Source organism: Drosophila eugracilis, unplaced genomic scaffold (genome assembly GCF_018153835.1).
Source record: "Drosophila eugracilis isolate 14026-0451.02 unplaced genomic scaffold, ASM1815383v1 contig_647, whole genome shotgun sequence".
In the NCBI taxonomy this organism is placed as follows: Eukaryota; Metazoa; Arthropoda; class Insecta; order Diptera; family Drosophilidae; genus Drosophila; species Drosophila eugracilis.
In genome coordinates, this window is record NW_024573533.1 from 26,034 (window position 1) to 37,263 (window position 11,230).

Genomic DNA, 11,230 nt, shown 5'->3' on the forward strand with positions numbered 1-11,230 from the left:
TAAAATTATATAAATCGCTTATAAAAATCATCAGTTTTTATAGTATAGATAAATGAGTCTGTATCCATGTAATTTAAAACTACATTTTCTTGAAATTTGGGTTTTATGTATTGGTAATGAAAATCATACATTTTCCACTTTGATAAGTCCAATACAGCAAAACCAAAATACATTGGCTTATCAAATATTACTGAAACTTTTTTCATTTGGATGGCATAGAACTCGTCATTTATTTTAGTTGCACTATGAAAATTGAATTTTAAAATTAAATTTTTAGCACAATGTTTTTTTCGACAGAATTTATAAATATCTGTAGACTCCCTTGTCGTAACCAATTTAACCTCTAAGGATTTTCCATAGTTTTCCCATAGACCGAGTTGTTCATTAATTTAAAAAAATCCTTTTCAAATTTATTCTTGGCATTCTTTCTATGTAAAGTATTTAAGTAAATATAAGTCTTTAGCCAAGGTTTTTGTAAAAAGCGAACCCCTCTATGAATCTTTTTTAATATTAACCCATTTTGTATGCATTGCTGCAAATTTCTATAATGGATTACATAATTTTTTTTGTTCCCGAGGTCAGGTATTAATTTTTTAACTTTATCCTCCTTAGATACAAAACTGTTTGACGGACAAAACGGATGATCATTATGTGTATCATGAAGGCGATAGGGGTAAATTTGGTCTACTTCCAAAAAATATCCATACTCACTATCAATAGATATGTTATGTATATCAAAATTTTTTAAGTCATTAGGGGACAACCATTCAAACCCTTTGTATGGAAGAGGTTGTGACATTGCCCAACCATATAAATTGTTTGCATCCAAATACATTAAAAAGGATGATTCCTTTGTTGGATCAAAATCTGTTAAGTATTTGTTATTTGCCTTTGTATATCTATGTCAACATTGTACTAAGCCCCCTCGAATGCTATTTTGAATAAATCTATGCATATTGATATCTACTAATAACTCATGTTGAATATTTGTGGTCTTTAACATGGCTGCCCAAGATAGACAAAACTGAGGGTCTAATGAATAAATTTGTAAATATATTTTTCTAAAATTTTCAAATATATCAGTCAATAGGAAAACATCAGTTTTTAAATACAACTTTAGATAATCCTTTAGACTTGAACAAGAAAATTGTGACCAAACATTATGTGCGTGTTCATAATCATCTTGAGAGCATTCCTTTTCTGTCAAGTTAATATAGAATGCTGCTCTTGATGGTAGGGAAGTTTCCTCAAGTCGACTAGTTGAATCTAAATATTCATATGGAAAGATACCCTGTTTACGCATTAGCCTGAATTCTATTTCATTTTTAAAAAATGTTTATACTGTATTTAACTGATCATCAATTAAGTTAGAAGCAAGGGTATCTAAACTTGATGGCATAAATCTGAATGTGACAAGAAATCTAATTTCAAAATTGATTCCATTTGAAGTTTTTATGGTTTTGGACACCGAAATATATTGTTCTTTATGAACTGAAATTGCATTAATACTACCAGGAATTTTAGCCAGGTCTTCAATAAATAAATGGCAATCATACTAAGAAAAATTATGGAAAAACACTGGTATAAATTTACATAGCCTATACCCCAAGTTACATTTAGAATGAGCTGCACCCCAAAATAAACCTGTTAACTGGCAATGATCCCCAACTCTATCATTTAATAATATTTTTTTACAAATATGACAATTTAATGAATCCTGAAATTCAAACTCGTCTTCAGGAGTCATTAACTTTATACAAGTACTCATCAATCAGTTTTGATAAATCTTGTACAAGAGAGTTTACAAAATTTGATCCTGCGTTACTACCTGTTTTTATTACAAATTTATCTAGCTTAGAATCAAAGGCACACTTAATATAATAGGCATAAGCTATAGGTATATGAGAGTTTAAATTAAATAATTTCGGGCTTACTTCAATATTTCTCGGCTCCAGTACACATTCAAAGTCAGCGTACACGACGAACGGAACCTCAAATAAATATATATATAAATATATAGTGACATATTCACAAATTCCGTTATGTACCAAGAAACAAAAAAAAAACTGTATAGTTTTAGGTAGAACCCATTTCCTGTTCTATACGGCTTGAGATATAACTCTTCTCCTACAGCAACACTTTCAATTTTTCTATTATGTCGCTTCTTCTACTCCATATCGTCTTTCGCCATTCTAGTGTGTTCATTGTTTTTGCAATTGCTGCACTTCCACTAGATAAACTAACGAGGGCACTTAGGGCAGACAAAATAGGTACGATTGGTAAAAAACCACTAGTTTTGGGTACATTAATTATTCTTGGTACTTTCACGTTTTTCTTTGCACCCATTGTCGATTGAACTGATTTTCGTGCAATTTTAATTGCACTCATAATGTCCAATGGCTTTTGTTTTTTTATGTTCTAGTAGCAGCGTTAATATCAGTCGACAGATTCGTCATCTTTACTTTTTTCGTCGTCGTCTTCCCTTTACATGTCTTTTTTGTTTTGTATCCCCATTCCAAATTTTTTCTTTGCTTTCATAATGTTGGTCACAAATTGCTGCTTTTTCACCAAGAGTACTGTCTGGCTTTTACACGTGACCAAGCTTTATCAATTAGTAAAGAGTCTGCAATGTGACGTTCATGTAAATCCTTAATTAAGTTTTTGACAAGACCACCACCTCGTTTACAATTGAAAACACTAATGAAATGATTATAAAAACGCTTCCCCATTATATTGATGTTAAATCATCAAAGATTTCTCATCGAATGAGGTACATAAGCTTTAAAAATGGGTTTAATAAGTCAAAAACAAAAAATTATCGTTAGAAATATCAACGATGAAAACGAAAAAAACAACCCCCACGATATAGTTCTCTCTAACCTAATACAATAAGAGCTCTTATTGTTGGACCTTCAAATTGTGGTAAAACCAAAATTATGCTCCGTTTGATAGAGAGTCCAAACGGATTAACATTCGAGAACATTTATTTGTTGTCTAAGAGTTTATATCAACCTAAATATGAGTACTTGGAAAAAAAAAAAACGATGGTGTATTAGACCCCAGTTAAGCAAAAACTAATTCTATTATCATATTTGATAATGTAGCTTGTGAAAAACAAGACAACATAAGAACAGATTTGTAAAAATTTTTAAAATACGTTGGGAGGATAAATTTGGATTCTCGCTTATAAGTAAAGATAACGATATGGATAATGAAAGATATAGAAAAGGTTTTGATCAGTTTATTTTGATTTAAAAAAGTTATTGGATTTGGTATAAAAATGGATTAAAAATAAACATTTTCACAGTTTTACAACAGGTTTTATTATGTCTAGATCAGTGACCTTGTCCTTGAAGGAAAATAGTGCTGTTATAAATACAAACTATTTTCCACCAATCGAATTGAATGGACGTTTTGAGTGTGCATTAATTGATTTTAATGTATACAATTCAATCCCAAATAAAGACGAAAAAACACTCTCTTCCATATTGGAACTAATGTAATCAAAATTCTTACTGGATCCTATGAAATGAATGACATAACTGATTACCTTTAAAAAAAAACTTAAAGATAACGGTATTGAAAAATCTGTTAAAATTGAAAGCAATAAGAATACTCTTCAAGTGGAAATAACCAGTGATCGGGAGCCGGTTTACTTTAATAAGGAAAGATCAATTGGTCAACTTTTTGGTTTTGATAAAAGAGTTCTAGAGCCAAACCCAACAAAAACATATCTATCCGACCAGACTGTCAATATTTCAAAAATTAATACTATTCGTTTGGAATGTAACATAATTAGTGGTTCATATGTTGATAATACACCTAATCATACGTTACATGAATTCGTTATTAATGTTCCTCCTGGCTATAAAATGAATGTGACACCACATAATCTTATTTACTTGCCAATCAACTGTGATGAAATAAGCACACGCTCCATACGCATCGTTGATCAAAACGGAGATTTGGTAAATTTATGTTTCGATTCGGTTGCATATTCGCATGATAGAATGATTATTTATAATAAAAGACCTGGTTCATACACTCAACCAAGCATTACTAATTGTAAAGCTATAGAAGGAGGATCTAATCCATAAAGAAGTTCACGTACTTTAAAAAATAAATTATTTTTAAAGTTAAAAATTAATAAAAATATACTGGAAGAAAACAATGAACGAAATTTTAAATGTTCGAGAAAAAGTTTACTCGGATGAGAGTATTTCGAAAAAAGAGTTTCATACCTATTCGTCGTATAATCAAACATTTTAAACCAAACGATGAATTACTATCCAAAATCAAGACTTGTATTGCTCCCTCATGAAAGTTACCTCAACTTTCAAGGAATTATTAGACAAGATAACAGTCGGTCCTACAACTGACAATGTTACAACTTTTTCTTAAAAATAATTGTATGGCTCACTTCTCGTATGAAATCAAGTACGAAATAAATGGATGCGAGATTGATAGAACTCGATTTGTCGGTATGACAACTACTCTTAAAAATTTTTGATCACTTGATAACCACCAATGTCAAAATCTATCAAATTCTGGATGGAGTGGTGGAGATGACTTTTCTACTGGTGTAAACCTACCCATTGCATTTCGTAGTTGGGACTCCTACGTTAACCCGAAATTTAGACAAGGAACACACCACTGTTGGAATGTTAAACTTTATGCAAATCGGGAGCGACCTAGGCTTGCAATAATTGGATTTACACTGAACGGAAAACTTGTAACAAATAATTTATCAAACTTGGAGGTTAATTTAAATTCTGACTCATACCCATATGATAATGTAAATGTCGACTTAAATAAGAATCAGTTTGCTCACCTATATGAAATGTATTCAAGATTTCAATCTAGTTACTACAATTAATGATTAATTTAGAATGAAAGCTCCAATTATCGTAATTGATCTATCATATCAAAATGAAACAGTAAAATCTGGTCCTATTGACGTGAGAATTTCAACTGGACTGAAGACACCAAGTGACGAAAATACTCAAGCTTATTGCCTACTCAAACACGATCGATTAGTCGAATATAATCCATTTAACGGATTAGTACAACGAGTTGTTTGATATTGTTTAAAAATGATTAAAGATATTATATCAATTGTTATTCAAGGTTTCTTTGACAATAACAATAAATTTATTCTTAAAGAAATTGGAATAATAGTTGAAAAGGAACCAAACTTGAATAATAGTTTTATTATAGAACCACCATATGATTTCACTTTATTAATTACAAAATTTCAAACCACTGCAAACTGGTTAACAAAAAAGCATCATAAAATTTGTTGGAATGATGGTGGCGAAAGTTGTGCGCAAACGCTACGATATCTTAAGGCAATAACTATTGGAAAACAACTTATCTGTAAGGGAATGGAAAAGAAATGTTTTCTACAATCGTTTTTTGGAAATCACCATTTGATTAATGTCGAGGACATGCATTGTCCGTCATTAAACCGGTTTAGAGGAAACAGATTTCCCTATTGTAAAAATCATGTCAAAGGTGCTGTTTGTGCTTTAAACAATGCATACAACATTCTAAATTTTTTTTTAAAGAAGTTCAAAATAAATGAAACATATCTATTTGCATTCACTTCATTTTGAAGTTGAGATCACTTGTGACAAGACCTGTTTCACAAAAAAATATTTCAATAAATAATGAAATTTCTTGAAGAAATTGAGAATTTTTTCTACAATTCAATGGAAAGATATTTAAAAATCATTTCCAATACCTTCTTAAAACCAAAATTATGCCCATGAATCAAGGTGTTCAAGATCTAAAAACAATGAAATATGGTGATCACTTTACATTCTGTAACACCGATTCGAGGTTGGAAACATGCGCATGCCTCTTTGGTAAATTGAAGGAATGGAGCTAGAAAAATAATTTCATTATATCAATAATTAATAAATAAAAGTATTATGTGAAACGAAAAAAAACAATTGTTTTTTTACTTTTTATGAATAAGGGAAGGGAAATACATATACGTATATAGACTCACTTGCACACGTACACATATACACTCATCTATTAAGATGTACACTACCCCCGGAACTCAACCGCCTTCAGCGCGCGCGCAACGGGAGCCGTAACATGCTCTTACAAGATGTTTACAAATCAGATGCATGCGTGTGAAGTGACCCTTTATTAGGAGTGAAATTACTTAGCGCTGTGAAACAATGACTACACACACAACCTCTTGTATCCTTTTTATCTATGTGTTGGAATAGAGAGAGAAATTCTACAGCACACATTTTATTACGGTGCGAGCATGGATCTTCCTCATCGGTTCCACATGTCATCATTCCACACACATCTGGGGTTCCCACTCAACCATGCACACGCACACACGTAGACAGAGGCTTACATTTATAGAAATTGACAGTGTGTTTTGAGGAAATTCAACCCCTTAAGACCTTCCCAATCCATATAATTAGGGTCAGGAATACATTTCAATATTCCTAAATTACGGATTGGGGGTCGGAAAACTAATCATGACACAATCAGTCGACCAATTTCGGCAGGCTTTGGGAGGCTAACGTGAAGTCGGTGAAACATCACCTGAAGAGGATCATTGCGGTTCGACGGCTCACCTAAGAGGAGTTGGCTACGGTGCTTATAAGCATAAAAGCATGTCTCAACTCGGCCCCTTTGCCCTCTCACAGCGGACAGACGACCTAGAAGTTTTTACGCCGGCTTATTTCTTGATTGCGGTCTCGATGCATGCTCCTCCTGAGTTTCGCCCACAGTCTAAGTCCTTCGCCGAGCAGTTCCTGATCCAGCAGTCAATGGTACGTCATTTCTGGAAGGCTTGGACTCGGGACTGGCTATCACATCTGTGGCAGAGGCCCAAGTGTAGTCGCGAGGCTGAAGGACTCCAGCTGGACGACCTTGGCATCCGATTTCCGCCGTAGCAATGGCTACTGGATCCGGGTTGTTACGCTTAAAACAAAGCAAGCCCGGTTGAAGCGTTCGGTGTCGAAACATTGTCCGCTGCCAATCCGGTCTTAAGCGCCGTCACTTGCCCCCCTTATTAATAATTAACTTGTTTCTTGCGCACACTTCTTGTTTACTTTCCCATGCTGGATATTCTACCCAACAAACAGGATGGACCGGACAAGCAAAGGTTTCTATGCTAGATCTAGCATTGGCGGGTGGCATGTTAAGCTTACTGGTTGTCCCAGAGTGCTGGAAACTGGAAGCGAGAGCGTTCAGCTGATCGCACTTTGGTTCGATGCGTGCGACTTCAGCAAGCGAGAGAACACCCACGTCGCTATGTGCACTATATATTATATATAAGTAAAGATGAATTTGTGAATTTATCGGTTAGTGTTTGCATTGCCTGGGAACCCCTCTTACAATGACCCTTTGTTAGCCAAATACAAGGGGACACAACTGTACACTGCTCTCTCCGTATCTCTTGTGCGCATATCTAAACCTTATCTGGTTTTGAATCTACTCCCTCAGCCCTTGTTCAATTTAATAGTGTTTAAAAATATTACTCTAATATTCTGAAATGGTCTACTATTTAAAATTGTTTAATAAAATAATCGCAACAAGCCAGCCAAACGTTGTGTGTTGGCTGTGCGATAATGTGATATATGTGCTAATCCTCATACCACCATATCGAACGTCTTGGCCCTTGGCGACTCCGACTTGCCTTAGTGCTGTTAAAGATGTCGGGGACTTAAAGGGAAATGAGATATATTATGCGGCAGATAAAAAACGGTTTTTCAGGACCTGCTTGGTGCCTTTTGCTTTGTTTAGTGCGCCTATGGCAAAACTCTGGTGACAAAAATTCTCCATCCGAATTTAACGGTCATGAATAATGATACTCATGAAATCATTGGATAGTCTATCCGCTTTAAGCTTGTGGGCCTCTATAGATCCATGAATAACAACCCACATGACACAATGCAGGGATTTCCGTGCCGGACTACCACCCTGCACTGGCAGTGCAGGATTAAAACCTGCTATGACGAAGCCCCTAAAGGTGATCCCACCATAGGTACGTTGGTACGTCTAAATCAGACGTATTGGCTTATAAACAATCCAAAGCTAAAGACGAAAGCGTTAAGACGGTCTTCTCGCCAGGCCCCGACGGCGTTCCTAGCTGCGTGGTTAGGTACTGCGCGTCTGGTGCAATCTTCTTCTAGAACTGTTTAACCTCTCTTTTAAAACGGTAAAGTTTCTCTCTATTTCATCATTCCTTTCCATGAGAAAAGGAAAATATCGAATGGTGGACATTATAGAGGTGTCTCTAAATTATCAGCAATTCCAAAACAATTTAAACTGGACTCTTTAAGATAAGAAATGTGCCCCATTTGCAAAACCAGTGTAGATCAGTAAAATCTCCATATCACCATGGTTTTATGAAGCGACGGTCTACTACCACAAACTAATTGGAATTAACATCTTAAGTAATTATTGGTTTCCCGAAAAGTCTTCAGACAGATGTCATCTACACTGACAGAAGTAAGACATTTAACTCTGTAAATCACTCACTACTTTTACATAATTTCGACATATTCGGATTCCTGTCCGATTTTTTTAGGTAGGTTGAAAGTTTTCTGGTAGAACGCAACGAGTTTTATTTAAATATGTATTGTCTGGTCTGGCTTATGCTTAATCTGGTGTCCCTCAGGGAAGCCATTTAGGTCCGGTTTTTTCACGATATTCATAAATCCTTCCACTTGCTTTAAAAGATCCTATTATTCGAATGTACCTAGATGATGCGAAACTTTGTATTTAATATAAAGATGAATCCTACCAGAAGTCGCTCTAAACTCTTACTTACTATGTGGTGACAACTTAGGTCCAAATTTCTTCCATGGAAAATAAAGCCAGTGCTAGGTTTTATAAAAAGATGGTCGAAAGGATCCAATGACCCTTAGTTACCTAACTTTCTTTCTCTCCCTCGTTTGTCCGATCTTAGAGTATGGATCTTACGTCTGGAACCCGCAGTACGCGGTCCCTCAAGACCGCATCGAATCTGTCCAACAAAACATCCTAATATTTGCTATTCGTGGCCAACGTTAGACGGCTGCGCCTCTCGGTCGGTTGAGAGGGTGGTGGTCACTCATATGTCAAACAACGGGAGTCGCGCGAAAAAAATGTTTTAAGTGGAACTTGACTATAGCGTTTAGTTTGGTGAACAAATTCGACGAGCTTAAAAGCGGGTACATGGCTTCTACTGGTATTTGCGCATTTTCTAGACGCCCGCCAACACAAATCAGGGTTACCGTGGGAGTTTCTATTGGTGATTCCAACGAAAAAGCATTTGAAGTTGTGCGCTAAGGACTTTACCCTTCTTTAAACAATATATTTCGTTCTGATACGTTCGATGATGAATCAGTCCTACAATAAACATAACGAATGCTAAAACTCAGTTGCTTGCAGGGATCTTCTTAAACTCCCGCAAAACGTAAGCTGTGACTCAAAGAACACGATGACACCACGAGATTCGATTCAGAAATTGATGTTCTTCCAACTTAAGAAAGGTTGGTCAACTTGTATTTTCAAGTATCCACGTATCACAAAGAATTGATGTAGCACAGAGCTCAAATCGTGGAAGAGAAAGGACTTTGTTTTGAGGAGAGCATTAATTTATGCCACCTGTTTATAAATATTTTACAATTTATAATTATACAAAAAATGCGGTGCCGTAAACGATGCAAAAAAAAAGGCCGATAGATTTTTTTCTACGATTTATTTTAGCAGCCCTGCGTCTGCGTGTTGACAGCGATAGAGACCAAAATGCAATTGGTCGAGCCGAGCAATCGGCGACACGCAAGCGCTTATCGCGCCTTGTCTACAGATGAAAAATATAATTCATCATACAGTGATGCTGACCAAATTGTAAACCATTATTTTGGTTTTAGCTAGATGACTGCTCCCGACATACTCTCCCGTTGAAAGAGCCATACTTCCAAGCGAAGTGGTTTCAAGGGGCAAGAGCTAGTGCGGATCACCGCAACTCGATCGACACAATCATCTCCGGAGACGGTGCTCTCAACCCTGCCGAGGCGCCACCTCAAGGGGGTAAGTTGTCCTCCTTGCTGGACCTATGCCGCTTAGTTGTTTATGTGTTGAGGTTGAATCGCGTAAGGCCCGGCATGATACGAATGCGCCAAAGCTGTTCTTGACATATACTATGGCGGTGACAAGCAAGACGTAATCGATATTATTTAGCGACAAGGCTACAGGTGGAGTTTTGATAAAGCAACAAGGGTGCTGCGACGAAGCTACTTTTCCCACCTGTTTGCTAGGTGTCTGGCTTACCATAGCACATTTCAAATTTTCCATCATTGGGTAGATATTGAAAATTTGTCCCATCTCCTGGGTCTAGTTATAGTTACCTGAAATTTCAAAAAATTTCCATTTGCTCCAATAATAAGGGAATGTAAAAAACAATTCTTTAAAGATATATAATCATTTTTTATCGTCGATGGTCTCTCGTCAATAGCTTTTCTTGACATCTCGCCATTCCTATTATTTCGCCGTTCTAAGGATTTGTATGTTTTTGGAAGTGATAGTATATCAACCTGTTCCACATAAATGCTTACTTTCAGTTGGAGTGGGCGGCGACCGTCCAGGGTAACACGAGATGTTTTTCGTTGCGGGTTTGTCGGGTAGGTTACTCGCGCAAGTGTTAATTTGCCTTGTCGCTCAACTGACGCGAAATACCTGGCTTGAATAATGACCAAAAGTGTGCCTTAAATTGTAATAATTTACTACAAAATCGCAAAGTCAATAATTCCAAGGACCTGTCATAATTCTTTTTAGTGGGCTCCAGGGATCGAATTGTGTCCAACGCTGCCGGCCAATCGATGTATGCTTCACCAAATATCGGAAGCTCAAATTCCAGTTGTCTGATAGGCCTCCAATTGCTTTTAAAATCGGCACTGATGCCATGCAATTCAGTTGAGTTTGGCATGGACTTTCCTTTCTCGTTGTTTAAGTAGAGGCAGAATCCGCGTCGGATTCCATCTCCGCAATTACTAGCCGTTCGAGGTAAAGTTGAGAGCAGTCAAAGTCGGAATTCATTCTCTCTCTAACCGTACCTGCAATGACGCGCCACGGAGCTTGCCTTTGCCCGTGAATATTTAATATGAGTTTATATTAACCGAACAAGAACTTGTGAAATGTAGGGTTTTAATTGTGTTATTTCGGAATTAGCGAATTTATTCAAGTGCACGATACGTGCTGACGGTAGGGA